This window comes from Gobius niger (assembly GCF_951799975.1).
Source record: "Gobius niger genome assembly, chromosome: 5".
NCBI classification, from domain to species: domain Eukaryota; kingdom Metazoa; phylum Chordata; class Actinopteri; order Gobiiformes; family Gobiidae; genus Gobius; species Gobius niger.
The window spans coordinates 32,835,604-32,860,063 of record NC_136856.1 but is presented as its reverse complement, the minus strand read 5'-3'; positions in this window follow the sequence as shown (position 1 = coordinate 32,860,063).

Here is a 24,460-nt window from a genome sequence, read left to right as displayed (position 1 = left end):
AGTTGTGAGGTAGGAGTGGGCTGACATGACAGATATGCGACAGCGCAGGTTGTCAAAGTATTTCCATCCAGTGTGGCATTCATTTTTCACCTTTGATGATGGGAGAGTGGGACCACTGCGCAAAGCCTTCTCCAGCACATCCCAAGAATTCAAAACCATGGAGCATGAAATCAGATTGGCCACCACACTCTTCCTCAATCCTGGCATTGCCATCCTGAAATATGCCCGTACCGTCAGGGAAAAAGAAATCCATTGATGGAATAATCTGGTCTTTCAGGATGTTCAGGTCGTCAGCTGATCTCATTCTTTGTTCTCATTAAGCCTCGGAGTCATGTCAACCTGGTAGACTAATTTCAGCATCACCTACCTGCAGCCAATGATCACTTCCGAGAGGGCCACACCTCCACCTCAGCCATCAGCGTAAGAGCTGCACCTCTGTAGCAGCCAATCATCGCCCTCGGTCCCGCTTTTCAGCCCCGGCAATCATGGTTCGTTCGCTTCCCAGCTGCACTGCGACCCACCTCCACCCCATCTCCGCCTCTTCCGTCCACGGGTTCTCCCTGCTGCATCTTCACGGGTCTTCCATACCACCACCAGAGTCCAGGCTCCAGGAGAAGACATTCCTAACTCTGATCGCCAAAACTAATACACATGTCAATAAATCTTCCTAATCGATGCTTTTGTCTGTTTGAGTCTATCCAGGTTGAAATAGTGTTGAACCTAGACCTGACCAACTGCAGGCCCAGCTCAGAACTGTTTTTGCACGTAATTCTGATCATTTGGCGTTGACGATCTCACAAACCCCTGCACCGAGTCTCTAGGTGTGCAGTTTAAAGGGTGTTGATCGAAGGTTTAACCGTTTCAACAGCTGAATTACCCAGAGGTCTGCCCATTGACTTTTCCCACTCCCATTGTTGATTGTGGAGATGCTCTGGGACGTGGAAATGTGTTTGCTCCGGCCCTCCAAAATGAAGCACATTTTCATCGTCTGCCGACAGCAGGTCTTTGCGGGACACCAGGGGAGGCATGCTGGGATTGATCCAACACTCACACTTCTGCCCTGGTGGGGCTATCGACGCGCAGGCTAATGCAGATGAATATATCAGCGGCGTTTTCGGAGGATTATCGAGCGGGGCACACGGACTGATCGATCCCTCATTCCATCCAAGCGGCGAGATGAGAGCTGCTGCTGGGACGCCTCAGACGCGCCGCCCAACTTCTGAAATCAAACTGTTGTGCACTTCGCTGACAATATACATGCACGCAATGGATTAGTCATACACATGTTATTTTATCAAGCTCTTATAAAGGGTATGATGAGTAGAAATGTTAAGGCGAGACTCTGCTGGTAGTAAGAAATATAACCTTTGCTGTGGATTAATGACACACATGTAAGGAAAAAAGTGCAGCGAGTTTTCCTTCTCTCAATGTTTTCATATGGAAATAACACATTTAATTTATGATCAAATCCTTTGTGGAAAGAGCCAGGTTTAAACTTCTGGGTTTACTGTGTTGACATATCTGATACATCATTTATTTCAGTGGGGATTTGGGGAGATGAATAAAAGAAAAGAAAAAAGAAAAAAATCTTGTATTTTGGGGTTAAAAGGTGAAAAAAAACACAAGAATTATCAACATCTGCAAAATACTTTAAAATGTGCTATAACAGTCAGATGTGGTTTGTAGAAGCTGATTTAACCTCTTAAATCCCACCTAGCACAGGCGGGGGTCAAGATAGTTTATTTATTTATTTATTTATTTATTTATTTATTTATTTATTTATTTAAGTAGGGACAGTACATATTAATGAACATATAAAATATGTAAATATGTCAGATTTTAGCCATAGGCTAATTTCCATCTGTTGTCCCTAGACATGCTGATGTGAAACTTCACATTGAACATTTAACAATGACACACAACAAAGTCACAAGACAGTACAGGAACAGAACGACTGCAGGACAAGGAACAATGGGACCACAAGATACACATTCAAATATACTGTACAAAGAACATTAGGGATCTCAGGCAAATACAATGACAAAAGACTGGACAGGACAGAGGACAGGGAAGGGTGAGGCAGAAAATGGGAGCGAAGGCGGTTCACTTCCACAAACCCAGGGGAAGACTTAATTCATTAATTGCTACGGATTTATAAAAATCTAAAATGTCATTAAGTTTTTTTTCTCTCTCTTTAAAATACCTATCTAAAGTGCTGTGGTGCCCTAAGGTACGTTTTACATAAAATGTTATCGATTATGTTGACAGGTTTGTGTTGATCTGAGCCACTCCTTTAAGTGACTTTTAAATGATTTGAAGCTGATTGCCTCCCTCACAGTGGTTGGTAGTTTGTTCCACTGGACACTGCCTTTATAGGACAGGACATTTTGACCAAAGGAGGTTTTCCTCACAGGAACCTCACAGTCGCCTCTGCTCATGGACCGAGTTGTTCTCGAGGCACTTGTTCTGTATTTAAAATATCTTGTTAGGGGTGGTGGAGCCAACCCATGTAAGCTTTTATAAATTAGACAACAGTTTTTAAATGTTATGAAATGTTCAAAGCTCAATAAATTATATTTGGAGAGGATATTACAATGGTGGTAACCAAATGGTTTTTTATCAAGGATTTTCAGTGCCTTTTTATAAAGTCTTTCAATTGGTTTAAGAATCGTTAGACCTGTCAGAGACCAACTAGTTATAAAAAGGACAGCGTAGAATCTAACAAAACACCAAGATATTTAAACTCTTGAACTAATTGCAGTTCTTGCTCTCCAAAGTATACATTGGAGCGGGCAATATTAAAGTTTTTTTTTGAGAAATACATACAGACTGTTTTCTGTGCGTTTAGCTGAAGACATGATCGAGTAAGCCAATGCTGGATTCGAGTTAGGGCTGACGTAAGAATTTGGGCTGCTTCCTCAGATGATTTTGCAGTTGTATAAATCACCGCGACATCGGCGTATAGTTGAATGTCTACATCCTTACAAACATCAGGTAAATCATTTATAAACAGTGAAAATAAAATAGGTCCCAAGATGGACCCTTGGGGGACCCCTAGTGTACAATGCAATAAAGAAGATTTCTTTCCATTGACTACAGTAGCTTGTTTTCTGTTTGATAAGTATGAAGACATCCATTTTAAGGCTTGGTCAGAGAAATTGAAAGTTTTCAGCTTTGACAATAGTATACTATGGTTCACTACATCAAACGCCTTTCTCAGGTCAAGAAAAACTGCTCCTACATAATTGTTTTTATCCAGACTACTTTTGACTTTTTCCAGAAACATTGCTATGGCAGATTCAGTTGAGTGATGTGCGCGAAAGCCAAATTGCATTGGGTGCAAAGGAGTTTGGCCCGTTTGCAGATGTTCAAACCCTCGTGTCGCCTTCGTGGGTCTTTTTGACCCGCTGTCATGTTCTGGGCATTTGGATGCAAGGTGACACAAGGGGGCGCCCTTCCAACCTTCTCAGTGTAAACGTGAGTTGACTTTCTTCAGAGTGAGACTTTAGGTCAGACACCATGAGTGACAGTAACATGAGGCTAAATACAGTGAGCTCTTTGTTTCCAGTAAAAAGGCTGCGGCCTCATTGCTCTTCAGTCACAGACTGAGAAGTGAAGAAGGCAGTCATGGAGCTTCTGCTTTAGACAGAACTTCAGACTTCTGCTGCATGTAACAGTCATATCACATTCTTAAACTCAAATATGTAGTAAAAACATAATATATGGAAAATTATTATTACAAAAAGAAGAATATTTGAAAATCCTGTATCTAATCAAATAAAGTTATTTATTTATTTACCCAAACAAATCCACACCATTTGTGTCTGATGTAGAGTCATGTGTGTCCCAGTTCCTCTGAGTCGTGGTGGGTCATGGTGGACCATGACAGATGTGGACAGGACTGTGGTAGATCAACTTTTACTTTGGAGAAAATAGTTACTATAGCAACTGTTGAAGAAATGAACCTCATGAGCTTCTTCTGTAACATCTGTCCACATCAGTCCTGCTGCACCACGACTCAGAGGAACTGGGACAAACATGACCTACAGCAGATACAAATGACCTGGCTTTGTTTTTTTTTTGTTTTTTTTAGAATGAGGGTAATAAAAAAAATAAAAAAAATTGACTAGATACATGATGTTCAAATATTTTTCTTTTTGTAATTGTAATAATAATTTTCCATATATTATGTTTCTACTACAGATTTGAGTTTCAGAATATGATCAATCAATCAATCAATCAATCAATCAATCAATATAACGCACTTTTCATACCAAAAGGTATCACAAAGTGCTTTACAGATTACAACATTTGATATGATATGATATGATATGCCTCTTACATGCAGCAGAAGTCTGAAGTTCTGTCTAAAGCAGAAGTTCCATGACTTCCTTCTTCACTTCTCAGTCTGTGACTGAAGAGCAATGAGGCCTCAGCCTTTTTACTGGAAGCAAAGAGCTCACTGTATTTAGCGTCATGTTACTGTCACTCATGGTGTCTGACCTAAAGTCTAACTCTGAAGAAAGTCAACTCACGTTTACACTGAGAAGGTTGGAAGGGCGCCCCCTTGTGTCACCTTGCATCCAAATGCCCAGAACATGACAGCGGGTCAAAATGACCCACGAAGGCGACACGAGGGTTATCTGCTTTGCACCCCATTTCTCAAGAACTTTTGAAAAAACTGACAGTATGCTAATTGGTCTGTAATTATTTATATTAGTTCTATCACCTGATTTAAAAATGGGGGTAACTGTGGCCACCTTCCATGTTTGTGGTACAATGGAGTGCTTAATCGACAAATTAATAACATGCACAATTGGATGTGCTAAGGACATTTTATGCATTTTAAGAAATCCAACATCAAAGCTATAATGGTCTTTAGCTTTGGAGTCTTTCATAGTGCTTATAATATTTACAATTTCAGCCTCAGATATTAATTTTATTTTAAATGTTTGATTGTTTGTTTCAGGGTTGTAAGATAATTCAAGTGTTTTAAAACATGCAGCTATTTGATCAGCAGAGCGTAAAAACGATACATTTAGCTCTTCTGCCAATATTGCGGGATCCTTTACAAGCTGGTTGTTAATTTTCAATTCCAAGTCATTTGTATGTTTCTTTGTCTGCCTCACTAAAAGTTTATTGATATTCTGCCATATTTGTTTCCCATTACCATTTGCATTTTCCATGATTGTAATGAAGAAATTTGCTTTAGCTCTTCGCAATTCTGATGTTACTCTATTTCTCATGGATACATATTTTTGTCTGTCTGTCGTCAACCCAGACTTAATTGAATTTTTCAGTAGCTGATCTCTTGTTTTCATTGATTTCAGACAATTTGAATTCAACCATGGCAAAGAGTTGGATTTCTTTTTTTTGTGATTTATTGTTTTTGTAAAAGACCTACAAACTTCATGAATTTTGTCGAGAAATAGTTCAGAGCATGTTTCAGTATCATCACATGCATTAAGATTTTCCCAAGTCAGATCATTTAATGCTCTTCCGAGATTTTGTTGTTGGTTCTTTGGTATACCAGTCATTTTTGATTTCCCAACATGGTTGGTAATTGACTGATCAAAGCGTTGTTTAGTTAATTTTCTTGTACAAAAAATTGCATTATGGTCTGAAAGCCCAGTTAATAGATTATACGTTTTAGTAATCCTTTCAGGTTTATTTGAAAAAAGCAGGTCAATTCTTGATGCTGAACGATTGGTGATCCTAGTCGGATTCTCTATTAATTGAGTAAAGTTAAATTGTTCTGTTATTAATTTTAAATTTTTCCTGTCCTTTTTGTCATCCCAATTTATATTGAAGTCCCCTTGTTGTTGTTCCTAGACACTGAGAATGTTTTTGGTACAAATCTGATAGTGCTTTATTTGTCATTGTACAACCGTACAATGAAATAGTGTTCAGGTGTTAGTCCTGAGCCGCTGCGACTGAGCTGCGCTGCCACTGTGAGTCAACCTGACCAGCATGTTTTTGGAGGTCGGGGAAATTGTATCACCCATATCTCCTCTGATCTTCTGAAACAGTGCAGCACCTCCTGGGTTTGTCTGTTTCAGAGCGTGGTGTCCTGCACTGGTCAGCTCCTCCTTCCTCTTCCTTCAGTGCAGCACCCTCCGCAGTCTTCAACCATCTTCTAGAAGAGCTTAGCAGGGAATCTGTTTTATTCTTCAGTGAATATCCATTAGCCAGAACACTAGTAGGGATACAAGGCATGTGTGGCTTAGATGTGAGTCTTGCCAGGAAACCTCCTCGTTTGTCCCTTTTTTTTTATTCCTGTAGCGCCCCTTGTGTTGCCTCCACGGTGTTGGAGCTGTGGGACGCTCTTGGTGCCTCTTCATTATTTCAGAAGAAGAATTTTATATGTCTCAAATGTCTGTAATAAAAAGAGATTGCTGTGTAGATTGGACTGGTTTTTTTTTTGTTCATAGATAAAAGCTTACATTTTTAGAGACCAATTTGCCTGACTCCCATTAAAAGTAGGAACGTCTTCGCTATGGATATATAGCAAAACCACAACAACACATTTCTGCTTTTAGGGCAACAAAATGGTGGCATGTCTGGATTTGTGTGTGTGTGTGTGAGTGAGTGAGTAGATCAGAGGGTTGAGAAATTGGCCCTTGACTCTCCAGAATTTATATAATATTTTGGGTATTTTCCCTGCCAAATTGCATTGTGGTGTATCTTCCCCTGCCCCCAATATTTATAATTGTATGCATTTAATTCATTCAAAAGTGACGTTCAAATATTTACAGCAAAGCTGCAAAGTCAATGCAGAGCTTTGCTGTTATTTTGTCTCTTTTTACAATATTTACATCTACAATCAAGTGGCGACACTCCCTTGCATTTCCCAAACCGTGGGAAATACAAGGGAGTGTCGCCATGTTGGAGGGATTTCCTGAAAACACCATAAAAGAAGCACTCAGGGTGAGTTTGGTCTATTTTTTCCCACTCTGACAGTAAAACTATGAGGTTAAGGGAGAAACTAGCTCAAAAACTCAACATTGACCACTGGGAGAAAAATGCAGGTTTCCAACTGCCTCAGAAATCCGATTTAGGGAATGTAGCCCAGAAATCTGTGAAGAAGAGGGGATGCGACAAGGACGGCTCAAGAACAGGAATAGAGTGCAGTCTTGGCTGTCCAGGCTTTAGGAGGTGGGGGGATGGTTAAGTGATCATCTCCCACAGAAAGGTGTCAGAGCTAGTGTGTACGGGCCAGGTACATGTGTCACAACAGTGCTCCGGGCGGCAGTGCTGAGCGCTGACAGCTGACACGCCGCCCACTGCTCCAGCGCATCACCTCTACCACCCCACTCGCCCCTCCTCCTTCGCACAGAGCCCCATCTGGGCTTTCTGAGGCCCTATGAGCACAATTCAACCCGGGGTCCCTGTATACGCACATCCCGCGGCTTGCTAGGGTGTACCCTTTACTGTCAAGCACAGACCAGTTCAGTAATGGCCGGTGGTCTTGCAAACAGAGGAAGCTCATGATATTTTCTATTCATTATCATGGACCTACATAAACATGTACCAACAGTGTACTCTAGATTTTGACACACATGCCTTTTGTGCGAAAATAGGATTCATGTAGACTTTTGACTATTTCTTTGACTGTTAAAATCAAAATGTTAAAATTCAACAATTTAATTAGGCTAATATTCCTACATCAGCAACTCAACCAAGTCCAAACAGTAGCTACAACGCTAACAAGGTTTAATCTGGAGCAAAACAAAAACTTGGACTAAATAAAGAAAATCTGGGACTAAACCAGAACTAAACCAGGTTCAAACTGGGACTGAACAAAGAAAGAGAGCTCTTTCTGAGCTGTTCTTGTGTCGCGATGTAGCTGTATGTGGCTAATAGCAGCTAAAGCAGGAGGAGCTAACGCTAGAAAACATTATTTACTTGACTCCTGTCATGTTGGCCTCGACAGCTTCAGTTTTCCTTTTGTAGCGTCACAGTGACAGCAGCTAATGCTAATGCTGATCTCACAGACACAGAGCAGGAGGGGCTGTCTTGCAAACTACTGGCTAGCACTGAATAAAAAATGTATTTTTGCTGTTTAAGTAAGGGATATTGTATAGAACGCTGGTCATTATCGGTAAAATAAGCACCTTCAGGGCGAAACGGAGGGGTCTTGTTTCGCCCTGAAGGTGCTTATTTTACCGATTATTATACGGCCATTTGCCAACTGAACACACACAACATAAACTTCGTACACTTTTATGAAGGCCGAAAGGTTTATTTAATGACTTCCGCGACAAATAGTTCCCAAAAGTTTGCGCGTTGCTCGGCAACGTTTTGATAGGCTAGAAGCAGCACGGCTAGTAGCTAGCCTAGCTACTTAGTTGAAGGCGCAGTTGGAGGAATGGTGGCGAATCTCGGGGTAAGTTGAAAGTCAGACTCACGCTAACTTCACGAGCAATTCCCCCAACTTCTCTCGCAGTGACGGGGACAGAGAGAGTGTCGCTACTACGTACGCGCGGAGTGATATGAAAGCACCAACTCTGATGCCATTGGCAGCGGTCATTATTTTTCTCAGAGGTCCTTTATCAGAAAATAATGACCGGTAGAACGTTGGGAAATCCCATCAAATCATTGGAGCGTTCTACTTACGTTGTGAAGAGCCGTATAATAATTTGAACTATTTTGATACTATCCATTAGCTCTGGGATTAAAAGTCATCCATAATTAACGTCTGGCGTAATGTTTTTAGCATGTAGCCAATGACTGTCCATCAGTTTCTCACTGATTGCCTCATTTATTGATCTGTCCTAAGACACTGTTGATTGGGAAATAATGGAAAGGGAGAGCAGCGGCCTCTGGAGAGTCCACTCGTCACGTTGCTTGTGTGCATGGAGCCCACAGCTATGCATGCTGTAATCTGCTTGTTTTGTACATTTGCGAAAATATGTTGACGCGATGAACATGACTTTTTTTTTTAAAAGTGTAAATTCCGATTTGTGGGGGAACTCTTCGTACCTGTCACACTGGGCTTTGGAAATGGCTCGTCTAACCGCAGCAAAGCAGAGACTGTTCGCAAAGAAAAACAGCAGAAGAGATCGAATACGGCGCACAAAACAAGTCAGCCCAGAAAAGAAAAAAGGGAAATGTACTCTGATCTATCAAAGAAAGAGGCTCAGTATAAGTTAAGTAAATTCAGCCGGCATCAGCGCGCAAGTACGAATATCAGATTTGATTTGTAGGCACAGTACAAGAGAACACAACTGAACCCAGCTTTCCGATCTGTCCGAAGTGAGGCAGTAGGCAGACTCACGGAGCAGACACGAGAGACAGTCAGAAACAATCAGTTGAACACATATTATAACTAATCGTCATTTTGTATATCAGGGCATGGATTCAAGACTCAATTCTGCTTTAAAATGTACCATATTATAAGCTTTTTACAAATTTTGATTTAAGTCAATTCCCAGCCCTCGGCAAGGAAATATACACAGGGTGAATGTGACGTCACAAAACTTAAGTCCCATTTTCTCCAAATGAGGTTTTCCTTCCACTCTTTCAACCACGTCTCCACTTTAGTAGCTCCTACTTCACTCCAAACTTTAGAGAACTTTGTAGGTCTTTTAGAGGCAGTTTTTAATATGAATGTATTTAACTTTTTTTTTGTAAACTCTTTTATTTTGGTTGCTCAAAAAAATAATAATCTTACTTTCCATATTGTTACAAATTTCACACTGCACAGAGGGACTAGGCAGGGATGTCCAGTCTCTCCATCTTTATCACCATTTTTGAATTCAACCCCTATCAGCAGCAACTCGTCAGAACCCACTCATCAAAGGCATTGAAACAAACCAAGCTCATAAAACATCATTATATGCTGATGATATTCTCCTTTTCATTCAAAATCCCCAAACATCAATAAAAGAAGTAATTAAAACAATTCAGTCTTAGTCTTTTTCTAAAATCTCAGGAAAAAAATCCTCCGTTCTCCTTTTACATAAAACGAAGCGGGACGTGGCTGCCCAGCAATCCCCTATCCCTTTATGCACAGGCCACATCACTTATTTGGGCGTGAGGTTTTCCTCCAGGCCGTCAGAGATGAGCGCTCTCAACTTTACCCCATTACTGAAAACAAAAGAGCAGGACCTACTCCAGTGGCTCAATTTACCACTTGGCAGAATAGCCGTTATAAAAATGACTATCTTATCCAAATTAAATTACTTACTTTCAATGATTCCAACTCACCCTGAACCCAGATGTAAATCAGCATTATATTGGATTTAAACATTAGCATTCTGACATAGACCATCTACCACAGACGTCTGCCCGAGTCTTCACGCAAACGCTCTTTTTCTCATGTTGTGATATCACTCCCTACTGACCTGCCCGACCTTGCCGTTATGTGTCAAAGCTAACCCGCTTGCCTCTCCGCACATGCACTCCCACGCCCGGAGCCGCCCCAGTGTGTGTCTGACCGATCAATGGCATGCGTTAAGTCTGTCTCTCGGGTCGACGCTCGGCTTAATAACTGCAGCCGACAGCCCGGCGCTCCGTCGATGAGGAGCTCCTCGTGAGAATGCTTGAAATGGAATGTGAGGGCGGAACTAGTGCATCTCATTGATTTATTGCTTTGTTTGTATGAGTGGCATTAACTGAATGTAGTGACAGCTGGGGAAAATCAAGGGGGGGGGTCGTTTGAAGTGATGCGGAAATTGTATCGGACTGTTGTGATGTAAAAGAACTCGCCTTCCTTCCTTCCTTCTTCTACGTGGTGGCTGGGCGCTCCCTTTGAGTCTGGGCGAGGAGCTTTGAGTAGAGCTGCTGCACGTCCACGTCGAGAGTGTCCAATTGAAGTTATTCAGGCATCGAGATTCAGAGAGGCGTTTGAGGTGCGCAACTTGAATTGTAAAGTGTATCTCCTCATGGATTGGCCAAAGGGAGGTGTTGGAAAAACTGCAGCAAACAGTGACCGGTGCTGCTGAATGTGGGATAGAAGATGAGGTTTTCATCATAGGCTCCACGGAAGGAAAAGAAACAGAAAATGGGACAGCTGGATGATCAGCTCGCACATTGGTGATACAGTACCCGTGGAACATGAGTTTTGTCTACTATTGTCAATACGCTATGCTCAGACGCTGGACATAAGGACTAAAGCACGTAGGAAGCCGTCCTGAAGCCGTTTGACGGTCAGAGCTCTGCAGTTCTATGGAACACATATGGAACTTTCTTTCTTTTCTCCGTACACCATCAAAACAACCAAATTTATCGCTCCTTTACAGTGGTATGCAAAAGTGTGGGCACCCCTTAACCTTTTCAACATTTTGCCATACTTTGGACCATAAACATAAATATATTTAATTCAAATTTTATGTGAAAGACACACACTATATGACACACAATCATGAAGTGAAATGAAATGAATACGACTTTTTTTTTTTTTACAAATAAAAAACTGAAAAGTGTGAGGTGCAAAAATACCGGACCCCCTTTCATTTTAGTGCAACCAATATTGTGTCTTCAGAAGTTGCCTGATGATTTCTGAATGGTCCCGTGTTGACCCAGTGACTACATAACCTACCGGTTTCATGCAGCAAAAATCTGGAACAGTCGTCATGAGGATGTGAGACAGGCCTCAACTCTGACAATGTTCCAGGGTGAAAACAGCTCTTTTTACCCGTGCATGCGAAAAACTGAAAGTATTTTATCTGCACTCTTGCCTTTTACTGTAATTTATCAATTTTTGCGTTAATGTTTTATTGATTTTATCTGCTTTCTTTCTTTTATGCAATTGTGAAGCACTTTGAATTGCCAACAGATCAACTTGCCTTGCCAGAAACAAACATTTAAAAACTTTTATATTCCCCCATTGGTGCACAAACTGCGCTATCTTGTCCTGCGCAAAAATTGACATCTGTTTCTCAAACGTGCTAATTTTGCGTGTAGTTGTACTCCTCGAGGTCGTTAGAAATATGACGGCAATTTTCTCCGCCTCAGGTTTTGTCTTGTCTAATGTCTTGGCTCTGAAGCACTGACGCCGAATTTACACCAAGCTAGGGATGTCCCGATCAGGTTTTTTTGCCTCCGATCCGAGTCCAAGTCATTTGATTTTGAGAATTGCCCGATACCGAGTCCCGATTCGATACCTAATACATCGTTTTAAAAATTAAGGGAAAAAAACGATATTAATCCACTTGTTTACATTCATGGTTTTGGATATAGAGAGTAACTCTACTTTGTTTTTTCTCAAGTAAGCAAGACTATTATAGTTTTACACAGAGAGGGTGGGATCTAAAATTCCATTCTTTATTAAATGTGTTTGTTGATTGGCAATGAAAACAAAACTTGGGCAATACATTTTTTATGCACTACAATGTAAAAAAACTGTCTGGCAGCACAGAAAAAAAAACACTGCAGTAATGTGGCCAAACAGTTAAATAACAATATATTTGGCCAAAAGCTAGATGTGCCATGTTAACTTGATAACAGTCTCTTTGGTAGATATAGGGTGGCCACATTTCCCAGCCTGGAAACCGGGACAGGGTCGAGGTTCGCTGTGCACGCTCGCCGTTCACCGTGGCTTGAGCGCGTGTCACCTACTGTGGGCGTGTACAGAGTGCGTGTGTTTGACTAAAGGTTTAAGACAACCAGGAGTGACAACAAGTGCTTTAATTCACCTCCTGAACGTAGCGCGGGGATAAGCGGAGGCAGTGGTTATCAGGTTGTAGAGACGAAGTTTCCCCTCGTCTTTTAGTGTTTGCGCACGTATCTGTCCACTGACTTTTGAACATCTCCGCAGAAATGCGAGGAGCGTCTCTCTGCTCAGTGCGGGTCTGAGTAGACATGGTTTAATCACATGTAGCGGGGTAATAGCGATAAAAACAGCTGTTTGCTACTTCTTACCGCTCTCTCCAAGTCCTGTCTTCCCGTCCATTCTCACTCCTCTCTCCTCGCTTAGCCTACACAGTAAACTCTGCACGGGTTATCAGAGATGTTGTTATTGTTCTCCTGCGCTGGCACTTGTGTGGATTTGGGGATTGAAGGGGGGACACGGATTGAACGATGGTGCGAGTGGTTTGACGCAGCCAGGTGGAGTTAGTAACAGAGGCGCTGGGCCAGGGGGAGAGGACAGAAAATGGACCCGCATAAATATCCGAGTCCTGATCGGGAGGTATTGTCCGATTCCGATCGACTCCGTAGCCACGTGATCGGGCCCGATTTCCAATCACGTGATCGGATTGGGACATCCCTACACCAAGCGCTTTCACAAAATATATCTATGGATTTAAACCTGGCTCTATTAATTCTTTCAATTTTGTCGCTGAAAATACCAGCAAGTTTCAAAAAATCGATATCTCTAAATTAAATTTTCCCCCCATTCACTTGCAGCGTCTCGCCTTGAATGTGTAATCTCACCCCGTCATCTTACTCTTTGTATTGTCACCTGCACAAACAAACTATTCTTCGTTGGCTTGTTGACTCTCTCAGCAGGTTCGCTCTCTTCAAAAGGTGCCAGAGAAAAATCGAGGGAAACGCCACGCTGTGCAACGTTACGAATAAGTGACCGCCTTGACTGCTTAGAAACCTCCATCGAAGAGCGTACGATTGTCGAGTTAATTACGGAGGCATTAACATCGCCGACGATTGAGCGGGACATGAAAGCGGCCCCCTCGGAGACCCGCGCCTGATGGTATTAACCGATAAACGGCGTACATTACTTCACGCCTCTCAAAGCAGCGACTAATGTTCTTTCTTTTTTTATCTTATTACCATGTTTATTCCCATCTGCGCTAGTGGAGCGTGAATTGCGAGGCGGCCGTTTGAGCGTCAGGGACGGATCTGGCACGGCGTCACGCTTGTAGCCAACGCACATTGATGATGATGATGATGATGATGATGAGGAGGAAGAGGAGGAGGAGCAGAAGTCCCTGGAGTTCCACCATCAAAGCTCTGGCACGGCTGAAGAGAGATGCCAGAGCGCGATCTGCGAATCTGAAGCGTGAGGAAGAGACGACTTCTGCTCTTTGATGAGAGGCTGTGGAGCAGGAGCTGGAGTGAGGGAGATGCAGCATGTAGCGGGTTATGCAGAGGTTAAAGTTAGGGATTCTTACGTAAACATGGCCTACCTGTGGCCCCCAGACTCAAGTCCTCGCTCCAGTCATCTTCTACCTCTCCACCAACCTCAGTCAAAATTCTAATTGTGCCGTTTTCTTTTGGGGTTTGAAAATAAATAAACAAGGCACAAATTAGATATTTAAAAAATTTCTCTGATAAAACCCTTTATAAACAATGTTGAGTCCAAGACTGGAAAGTTCTACAAACGCTACTGAAGTGGAAATGTTGCTGCAAGAGTGGAATGAAAAACGCATTTCAGAAAAGTGGTTTAAGTTTTGTTGCACATGCTCACGGTTGCATGGCTCCGTTTGTCTGGTGTCTCCACAAAAGTGATGGCCACATTTGGATTACTGAGTCTCCTCGAGGAGATAGATACAGACGGCATCTCGTCATAGAAGGGGGCGTGGCCTCGTCAAGGGGGAAAGCCGTTTAGCCGTTTTCTGGCGAAACATAAACTACAATATCACATACAAATAGTCAAGTCTAAATCGGGTGAATATGGATGTTTATTCACAGCAGCTAGCGGTAGCATTAGCACGACGCTAACATGTAGCATCATGTTAGCATTCGACGTTTATTTATGTATTTATGGGCTGTTGAACCACTTTGTTGCGCTCCATGTCTTTTTATCTTTATTAAAACAAAACAATATTAAAACAAACTTGCACTCATAATCTGTAACGTCATGTGGGAGCGACCATTTCACCTAGAAAAAGGACCGGTAGAAAATGTTCTAATGTTCCAATCTTGTTTAAATTAAATGTATGTTTTTAATGATGTCAAAATGTATAAATCCATGGTCAAGTTTTCATCTACATTTAAAACAGTTTTTGTACTGTAACATCAACCTGCCCAGGTTGCTTGTTGGTGCTGCTACAGGTGGAAATTAGCATCTTTGCTATAACCCGGCACAATGCATCTTTCCTTTTGGTCAATGTTAAATTGTGCACTGTCCCTGTCTAAATAAAAACCATACCATTGTGGAAAACCATATTCATAATTCAGCATTTGTTACGGCAGTTATTGAAAAATTAGAGAAAGTGTAGATTTTTCTCAAAATTGTTTCCCCCTTTAACTGTTTTCAAACTTTACCATATATGGGCGATTCCAGAGATGCCGTCTGTATCTAGGCAAGGCAAGTTTATTTGTAGAGCACAATTCATACACAAGGCAATTCAAAGTGCTTCACAGTTGAAAACAAATAGAATCAATAAAAACATCAACATAAAATGAATCAATTACAGTAAAAGGCGAGAGTGCAGATAAAATACTTTCAGTCATATGCATTGGTAAAAAGAATTGTTTTCAGCCTGGATTTGAACATTGTCAGAGTTGAGGCCTGTCTCACATCCTCGTGAAGACTGTTCCAGATTTTAGCTGCATGAAACTGAAACGCAGCCTCACCGTGTTTATTATTGACTCTGGGAACCACCAGGAGGCCCCTCCCTGAAGTTCTCAGGGCCCGAGATGGTTCATACGGCTCTAACATGTCAGAGATGTACTTTGGAGCTAAACCATGAAAAGACTTGTACACGAGCAGAGCTGTTTTAAAGTCTATTCTCTGAGTGACAGGAAGCCAGTGCAGAGACCGGAGCACTGGACTAATATGGTCATATTTCCTGGTTCTTGTCAGGACTCGAGCAGCAGCGTTCTGGATGTACTGTAGCTGTCTGACAGCTCGTTTCGAGAGGCCAGTGAGTAGGCCGTTACAGTAGTCTAACCTGCTGGAGACAAATGCATGGATAAGTCTCTCTAAGTCTGGTTTTGACACTATTCCTCTGATCTTAGCAATGTTTTTCAGATGGTAAAAAGCTGCTGATGTTATTGCTTTGATGTGGCTGTTTAAGTTCAGGTCTGAGTCCATGATTACTCCTAGATTTCTAACCTGATTTTTTGGTTTTAGAGAGAGAGACTCAAGGTGACTGACAACACTTTGTCTTTGTGCCTGTGGGCCAAAAACAATGATCTCAGTTTTGTCTGAGTTTAGTTGGAGAAAGTTGTTTTGCATCCACAAACTGATCTGTTGGATGCAGTGACAGAGTGTATCTACAGGCCCATGTTCACCAGCCGTCAGTGACACGTAGATTTGAGTGTCATCTGCATAGTTGTGGTACGACACATTGTTGCTGTTTATTAGCTGACCCAATGGAAGCATGTACAAGTTGAATAAGAGGGGTCCCAAGATTGACCCCTGGGGGACTCCACAGGTCATGGCAATTTTGTCTGAGACACAGTTGCCAATTTCAACAAAGTACGTCCTGTCCTCGAGATAGGACTTAAACCAGTTTAGAGCAGTACCAGAGATTCCCACCCAGTTTTCTAGCCTGTGAAGTAAGATCCCGTGGTCCACTGTGTCAAAGGCAGCGCTCAGGTCCAGCAGAACTAAGACTGAGACCTTACCTGCGTTGGTGTTCATGCGGATATCATTTGTCACCTTGATCAGAGCTGTCTCAGTGCTGTGGTGGGGCCTAAAGCCTGACTGGAAAGTATCAAACACATTGTTAGACAGGAGAAAGTAAGTGAGCTGCTGATATACTACTTTCTCTAGGACTTTTCCTAAGAATGGCAGGTTTGATATGGGCCGGTAGTTGTTCATTACCTTGGCATCAAGGCTGCTCTTTTTTAGAAGAGGCTTAATGACTGCTGTTTTCAAGGCCTTTGGAAATGCTCCAGTCTGGAGTGAGATGTTAACTAACTGAGCAAGTTGTGGTAACAAGCTGGTCAGCACAGACTTCAGAAATCTAGTGGGTAATTCATCAAGGCAGCATGTACATGAACTCAGACCAGAGATAACCTCTTCGATTGTTTTGTCAGTAACAGGTGTGAAATGTGTCAGCTCAAGGTGTTTATCTGGTGGCAGAGTTTCTTTTTGTGTTGTGGAATTTATGGCATTTTTAATGCTTTGGACTTTGTCATAGAAAAATATTGCAAACTCATTACACTTAGATGTAGAGATTAGTTCTAGGGGCAGTGAAACTGGAGGGTTAGTTAATCTGTTTACTGTGGAAAACAGAACACGAGAATTGTTTCTGCAGTTTGCAATGATTTTAGAGAAGTACTTCTCCCTTGCTCCACGCAAAATCTGGTTGAACACACAAAGTACTTCTTTGTAAACCTCAAAATGAACCTGGAGCTTTGACTTGCGCCATTTCCGTTCGGCTTTTCGGCACTCCCTTTTCTGTGCCCTGACCGAAACTTCACTTCTCCAAGGTGCCTTTTGCCTATTGTTAACCATTTTAACCTTGACAGGAGCAATAGTATCCAAAACATTTAAGACCCTTGATGTGTAAGAGTCCAACAGATTATCAACATTAGAACATGGGGCATTTTCAAATCTGATCATCTCCATAAACTGTGTCTTCGTTTTATCATTTATGTGTCTTCTTTGAATAACTCCAGGCCCGACCACTGGTTTAGGTGTAACACACAGGTCAAAGAAGACACAAAAATGATCAGATAATGCAACATTAACAACATTCACATTTGATATATTAACACCTTTTGTAATAACTAGATCTAGAGTGTGGCCTTTGTTGTGAGTCGCCTCACTCACGTGCTGAGTTAAACCAAACATTTCAAGGACAGCACTGAGTTCTTTTGCATGCCTGTCGTTGGTCACATCCACATGCACATTAAAATCACCTGAAATTACTAAACAATCGAAATCAATGCATATAAATGACAGTAATTGAGTAAAATCTTCAATAAAACAGTTCTGTGGTGGTTTGTAAATAGTCATATAAAGTATGGAAGATTGTTTTATCTCAATTTTGAATGACACATACTCAAACGATGGAAAAACCCCAAATGACAATTTTTGCAGGAGTAAATTGTCCTTGAATATGGCACAAACACCCCCACCCCTCTGGTTTTGGCGTGTTTCAGACACAAAATTGAAGTGAGATGGACTACACTCAATCAAAACTGCATTACCAGTGTTTTTGTCTAGCCATGTTTCAGTTAAAAACATAAAATCTAGATTATGAGAGGAAATAAAACTATTTATTAAAAAGGACTTGTTTTTTAGCGATCTGACATTGAGTACAGCATGTTTGAGATTTATCTGTGTTTGAGTGGGTGGAATCTTTTTGCGGGGGACATGGATTAGATTTCTTTGATTGGACGGTCTGACTGTCCCTCTCTTATCTAATCTATGTTGTTTGACAGTATTAATTGTCTTGTAAGAACACACACCCTCTATGGACCTCTGGTTGGTTTTGAGTTTGCTATGTATGGTAGCAACGCAGAGGCCCCTAATGTCCTAGACAGCAGCAGTGAAGCTGCTGGAGATAACAGCTGTGGGCGCCGGTGGTGGGGGCCGAGCTGGGGAGACCTTGGTTTGTGAAAAAGGCGGAGGTGGGAGAGGGGCATGATGCTTCTTTGGGGATGAAAGCCTTGGTCTTGACGCAATTGGAGTGAGGGGAGTCATTTTAGTCCCATGTTTGATCAAGTTTTCAAGATGGTTGGAAAATCCCATAGGTGACTCTGGGGATGGGAACAATTCAGAAAAGTCTCTGGAGGGTGTAGATGTAGTAGTCGGGCTCAAGGCCTGTGGTGGAGTAAGAGAAAGTGCTCCTTCGGCTGAATCGTTTGATATAGGTGCAGGTGGTGCTGAAGCTGAGCTTTTCCCCGGAGATGCAGGTGGTGATGCTGCTATTGTTGAAACGCTTTCTGGAGATGCGGGTGGTGCTGGTGCAGCTAAATCCTTAACTGCTGCTGAGTCTATAGGTGCAGATGGTGCTGCTGTGGCTGAATCCTTAAAGGAATAGGCCACCGTTTTTACATACTAAGATATGCTCTTACCTCACTTTAGACGTGTTAATATATCCCCGTCTGGTCTTTGTCCGTGCGCTCTGCCAGGCAAACGGAGCACATACGCAGCCTCTCCCACATGTCCTATAGCTCCAAAAAAGCTCACGATAGAAGCTACCAAGCTCTTCCACGTGTTCCCTATTTAAATAAAGTTACGTGAAGTGTTTTCATGCGAAGTATATTTACCCAGAAATGTAGCATGTCGATTTTATAAGCAAATAAAAAGGGGGACTATATTGTGAGGCGTAATGATACGAGGAGTAAAACGTCCGCGCAGTAACTCCTAAAGGTTATTGCCGGAAGTGAGCGGGGGAAGTCTTTAGGAGTTACTACGCGGACGCTGTGCTCCTCGTATCATTACGCCTCACAATATAGTCCCCCTTTTTATTTGCTTATAAAATCGACATGCTACATTTCTGGGTAAATATACTTCGCATGAAAACACTTCACGTAACTTTATTTAAATAGGGAACACGTGGAAGAGCTTGGTAGCTTCTATCGTGAGCTTTTTTGGAGCTATGTGACATGTGGGAGAGGCTGCGTATGTGCTCCGTTTGCCTGGCAGAGCGCACGGACAAAGACCAGACGGGGATATATTAACACGTCTAAAGTGAGGTAAGAGCATATCTTAGTATGTAAAAACGGTGGCCTATTCCTTTAAATGTGGCTGATTCCATAGGTGCAGGTGGTGCTGCTATGGCTGAAACCATTACTGCAGCTGAGTCCTTTACTGCAGGTGCAGATGACGCAGCTGCGACTGTATCATTTATTGGTGGTGCAGTTGAGGCCTTTGCTGCTGAGCCAGGAGCTCTTCTCATGCTCCTCTCGGCTCTCCCTTGTAGCTCAGGCCTCCTCTGATTTTGCAGAGCGTGAAGGAGATTTTCCGTCAGTCGTCTCACTCCACCTCTGCTCAAGTGAGGCCCATTTCCTCTAAACAGGTCATCACGTTGCCAGAACAGATTAAAGTTCTCTATGAAATACAGTCCTCTCGGCTCACAGACGTTGGACAGCCATGTATTCAACTGAAATAGCCGGGAGAATTTGTTTATTCTCCCATCGATGTTTGGGATGGGTCCACTGATGAACATTTGTATTGCCTCTTTATCCAGACAATCAAGTCTCTCAAAAAGTTTATTGAACTTTTCTTTCAGGGCTTCAGACTCTTCGTCTCTTATGTCCACAGCACCAACATGTATGATAAGTTTATCAATCCCAGGGTTATTTGTGATTTCCTTGTTTAGAACATCTATGATGTCAGAAACTGTGGCGCTGGGATAACTGCTTGTAGTAATCCTGTCATTGTTTATATTAGATATGGCTCCGTCTCCAAGCACCAGGATATCTCTGGCCTTGACACTTGCCACACTTTTCCTCTCGAGCTTTGTTTTGACTTCTTTTTCTCTGTCTCTCTCTGATTTTCTCCGTTTGTTACACTCATCTTTTGAGAGAGGTGAAAATCTGTTTGTTAACTTTATTCCAGGTTCATTTTTGCTAGTATGTTATCTTTGCTTTGGCCGAGCACCAAGTTGTTTGTATAGTTTCGGGAACGTTACGGTATCGTCTAGCTTTAGGTTGCAAGTATCCGTTTTTCCAGTCTTCTTACCGTGTTCCATAGGGAGCGTGTCATTAAGTCCTTTATCCATCTCAAAGGCAAGAATGTTGTCCCGCAGTAAAATAATTTCTTGTTGATAAATCCGACAGCTTTCACAAGAAGATGTTTGCGTTACTCCCGCAGCCATGTTGATAAGACTGTCGTCGCTGGTCCAGATGAGTTGTAAAAAATAAAAGGCATAAAATGATTAAAAAATGATTTAAAAAGTCTTGGCTCACTTAGAAGAAGAGAATAAAATCATATCCGTGTGACATGTGCCAAAAAAGAATGATTAAAAAAGCGAATAAAGAGGCAAGCAGCATAAGCAAGCAGAGACGCGTCTGCACCCTCACAAAGCAGGAAGCAGCCATCTATTCCTCGTGTCACCGGAATCGCCCATAAATGGTCCTATTCGAAGCGGTCAGAGGGGGGAAACAAAGAGAGGAAAAAGCTACTCTTTGACCCTTTTCTCCACCATTACTTTAAAAAATGCTGAATTATGAATATATTTCTGTAATAAATAAAGATGCCAGGAGGTATCCGGGCAAGACTATCAGCTACGCCACACATGCCTTATGTCCTTACTAGTTTTCTGGCTAATGGACGTTCAATGGAGAATACAACTTACACCTGAAGACGGAGGGAGCTGAGGGAGCTGCACATGAGGAAAGAGGAGGTGGAGGAGCTGACCAGTGCAGAACACCATGCTCTGAAACAGGGACAAACCCAGCGGCTCAGGACTAACTCAACACCTGAACACAATTTCGCTGTACAATTTTACAACGACAAACAATGCACTCCTGGAACCGCCACCCTAACGTGGTGGAGGGGTTCAAAGGCGCGTCTGGATACGGGCACACAAGCTGAATGCTGAAGAGAAGCTTGGGTGTTGCAATAGTAGCTTTACTCAAATCGCAAGCAACAGTTGGAAAATTTCCAACATGTTTGTTACTTACCATTCGAGGCTTTGGAGGTCGCAAAACACAAGCGCAAGGAGCTTCACAACAAATTATTACTCGCGAGAAATTCTTATCGGGCCCCACTTTTTCCCCGAACTCAGGAAGATGCAAATCGGGCTAAAACTCCACTCGCAGCGATACCTCTGCAGCAGGCGGTTCAAACGGCTGCTCCCTCGCCGTGTTTCTCCGGGGGGCGTTTGCGCGGCAGTTTACCCGAGAGAACATGCTTCTCACAGAAATGGCCTGACGAGACTGTCGAGCCGCTGTAGAGCTGCTGTTGTACTGCGGCACTTACACTTGCGTCGGGAGGGGAGGGGGGGGGGGCTCTGCAGGGGGGCTGTCGCCGGAGTTAACAAGAGCCAAGTCTCTAACAGCACCATTCACCGCGACCATTGTACCGGCTCCCCTGGGGGACGGGGAATACGTGCGGGGGAATCTACGGCAGACCTGTGCAGCGGGTGAGATGAGAATTTCAGAAAATATCGGCCTATTTCAAGACGCGCTATCATCGTGGTCGGGGACATATGGTGTAAAGTCAGCTTTTACCGTAACATTAAAAAATAAAAGTAGTTCATTTTTGACAAAGGGAAACCGGATTGAGTCACAGGGCCACGTCAACGATAACTCAACTGTCTCCCATTGTAAAATGCACCAATGATATATATTAAAATACACTTTGTGAAATTGTGGTGTACAGGTCAAATAAGAAAATACTCCTATAGAAGTATTGGATAAACATTGCAGACACCAGATGTGAAGTAACAAATTCCACTAAACAACAAATGAACAAAGAGTGGCGTGGGATCTCCACGTTTGTATTGAGTTTGTATTGTTTTGACTAAAATTAGGGATGCACCGATACCAGTATCAGGTATCGGGCCGATACCACATGCTTGTACTCATACTCGTACTCATTAAAGAGGCTAGATGCAAGTTGGCCATTTTACACTCACTACTGCCACCTCAGGTCGTACGTGTAACTGCACCTTCTATATTAAGCTTGTGCATGACGGCACTTCGGACCCGAAGTAACAATTCCCAGCCAGCAAAACAAAGTTTGCTCTGCTTGGGTTTGCCCACCTGGGTCATAAGTGGGTTTGTCTGCAGTTTGCATGTGGACCCCATGTGTGTTGGCCCACATGGGCTGGACCTTTACAAGTCAAATTTAACCCTGTCTACTCTGGTTTTATTATTTTAGTCTCAGATATTGGATCTTGGCGTTTGGTCACATTTGAGCCCAACCCACTCTGAGTCACTGTGATTTCATTGGCTTCAGAGTTAGACTGTTGGTCAGACACCGTGAGTGACAGTAACATGACACTAAATAGTGAGCTCTTTATTTTCTGCAAAAAGGCTGAGGCCTCATTGCTCTTCAGTCACAGACTGAGAAGTGAAGAAGGAAGTCATGGAAATTCTGCTGGATATAACAGAGAAAAGTACAACAATGAAGTATCCCTTAGTAGTAAGTGTGAAATTCCTGAATTTATGTAATTAAAATGTCAGTTAATTATTAATTACTCTCATTCTACAAAAACAAACCCTTGTCATTTGTATGTGCTGTAGAGTCATGTTTGTCCCAGATCCTCTGAGTCATGGTGCAGCAGGACTGATGTGGACAGATGTTACAGAAGAAGGTTCATTTCTTCAAACAAAGTCACTTCCTTTAATGCTGTCCCTGGACCAATAGCATCAAAACTTGGATCTAAAGGTATATTTTTTCTGATACCTGCTCTCGATACCAACGGTTCCTAAACCTTTTCTCTGATACTGTAGCTGAGTCCTAATAAAGAAACCCGGGTAATAGAAGCATATTGAACTCTTACACTTTCCATTGTGTGTCCGACCAAAGAAAGGCACATCTTCAGTATCTTTTCCATTGTTTTGTTCCAGTCCCTGTGATACAATCAGCGTCACAAAGGAACTGGAAAGTGTTTGGGAACAACTGCAGGATGTCTCCAACACTCCCCCGTCATTGGATACAAAGAGGGCCATTTCACATTTCCAATTAAAAGGCGTGTGGGCTGTAATTTCCCCTGCACAGCCGGGGCAGGGAGCTGGGCCCTGTCACATGTGGACAGCTGTCACTGAACAATCACTGCAATTACACCCAGCAGAAGCCTCGGCGTCTGTCTCCGAACAGCAGGGCCTGGACGGGCCCTCCCCTTTGACGGCTCCAGCTTCTCACAAAGACATCCAACTGCATGTTTCTGTCGCCAGTCTGTAATGGGAGTCAAGGCTTATATATATATATATAGGTATTCAAAAGACTGGCTCATTTTTGTCATTATTTTTTTTTCCCCCCGACTTTCGCAAATGTAGTTTTTTTTGTACTGTGACATTAAAACTAAGATGTCCTCTTAAGCCCACCTTAAGCAGTTCAGTTCAGTTCAGCTTTACCCAAATCTAAAAGCATCACAAGTGGAGTTTACAGCCTATAGGCCAGTGTAACACCTCATTTGAAAGATATTGGCTCATGTTGTTGCTGTTTCCCTTTTTCGTCCTATCTTTGGTGCTTTTATGTCATATAATATTGTTTCCTCACTTTTTTTTTTATGCCTTTTTTTGGCTGCATTTAATTTTTGTCGCTTTTTTTAATCTTATTTTCAAGAAGCTTTGAGACTTAGGTTGAGGGAAAAAACGGGCTAAAAACCTCAATATTTGACCACTGTGCGAAAGATGGATGTTTTCACCTGTCTTGCCTTAAATTAGTGTTTCAGACGAACTACGTTGAAATCTGTTTATTGTGATACAAAGTCATAGATATATTGAGCTGCATATGTTACTATATACTGTTGTATCTATTATAGAAAACGCTATCTCAATGGCCGCCGCCTGGGCGCCGCCATGTTTATTTCGGCCGGGTCTCAGCTAGTACTTATATACTGTTCATTCATGTTGTGTCTTGCCAACAAACATTGCTTTCGGACAAAGAGTTTTCCAGGCGTCCTCAGTCTGTTGTGGCCATATGTTGAGGGTTAAGTGGGGCCAGGCCTGTGTTGGAGAGGCCCTGCCCCTTGGTTTG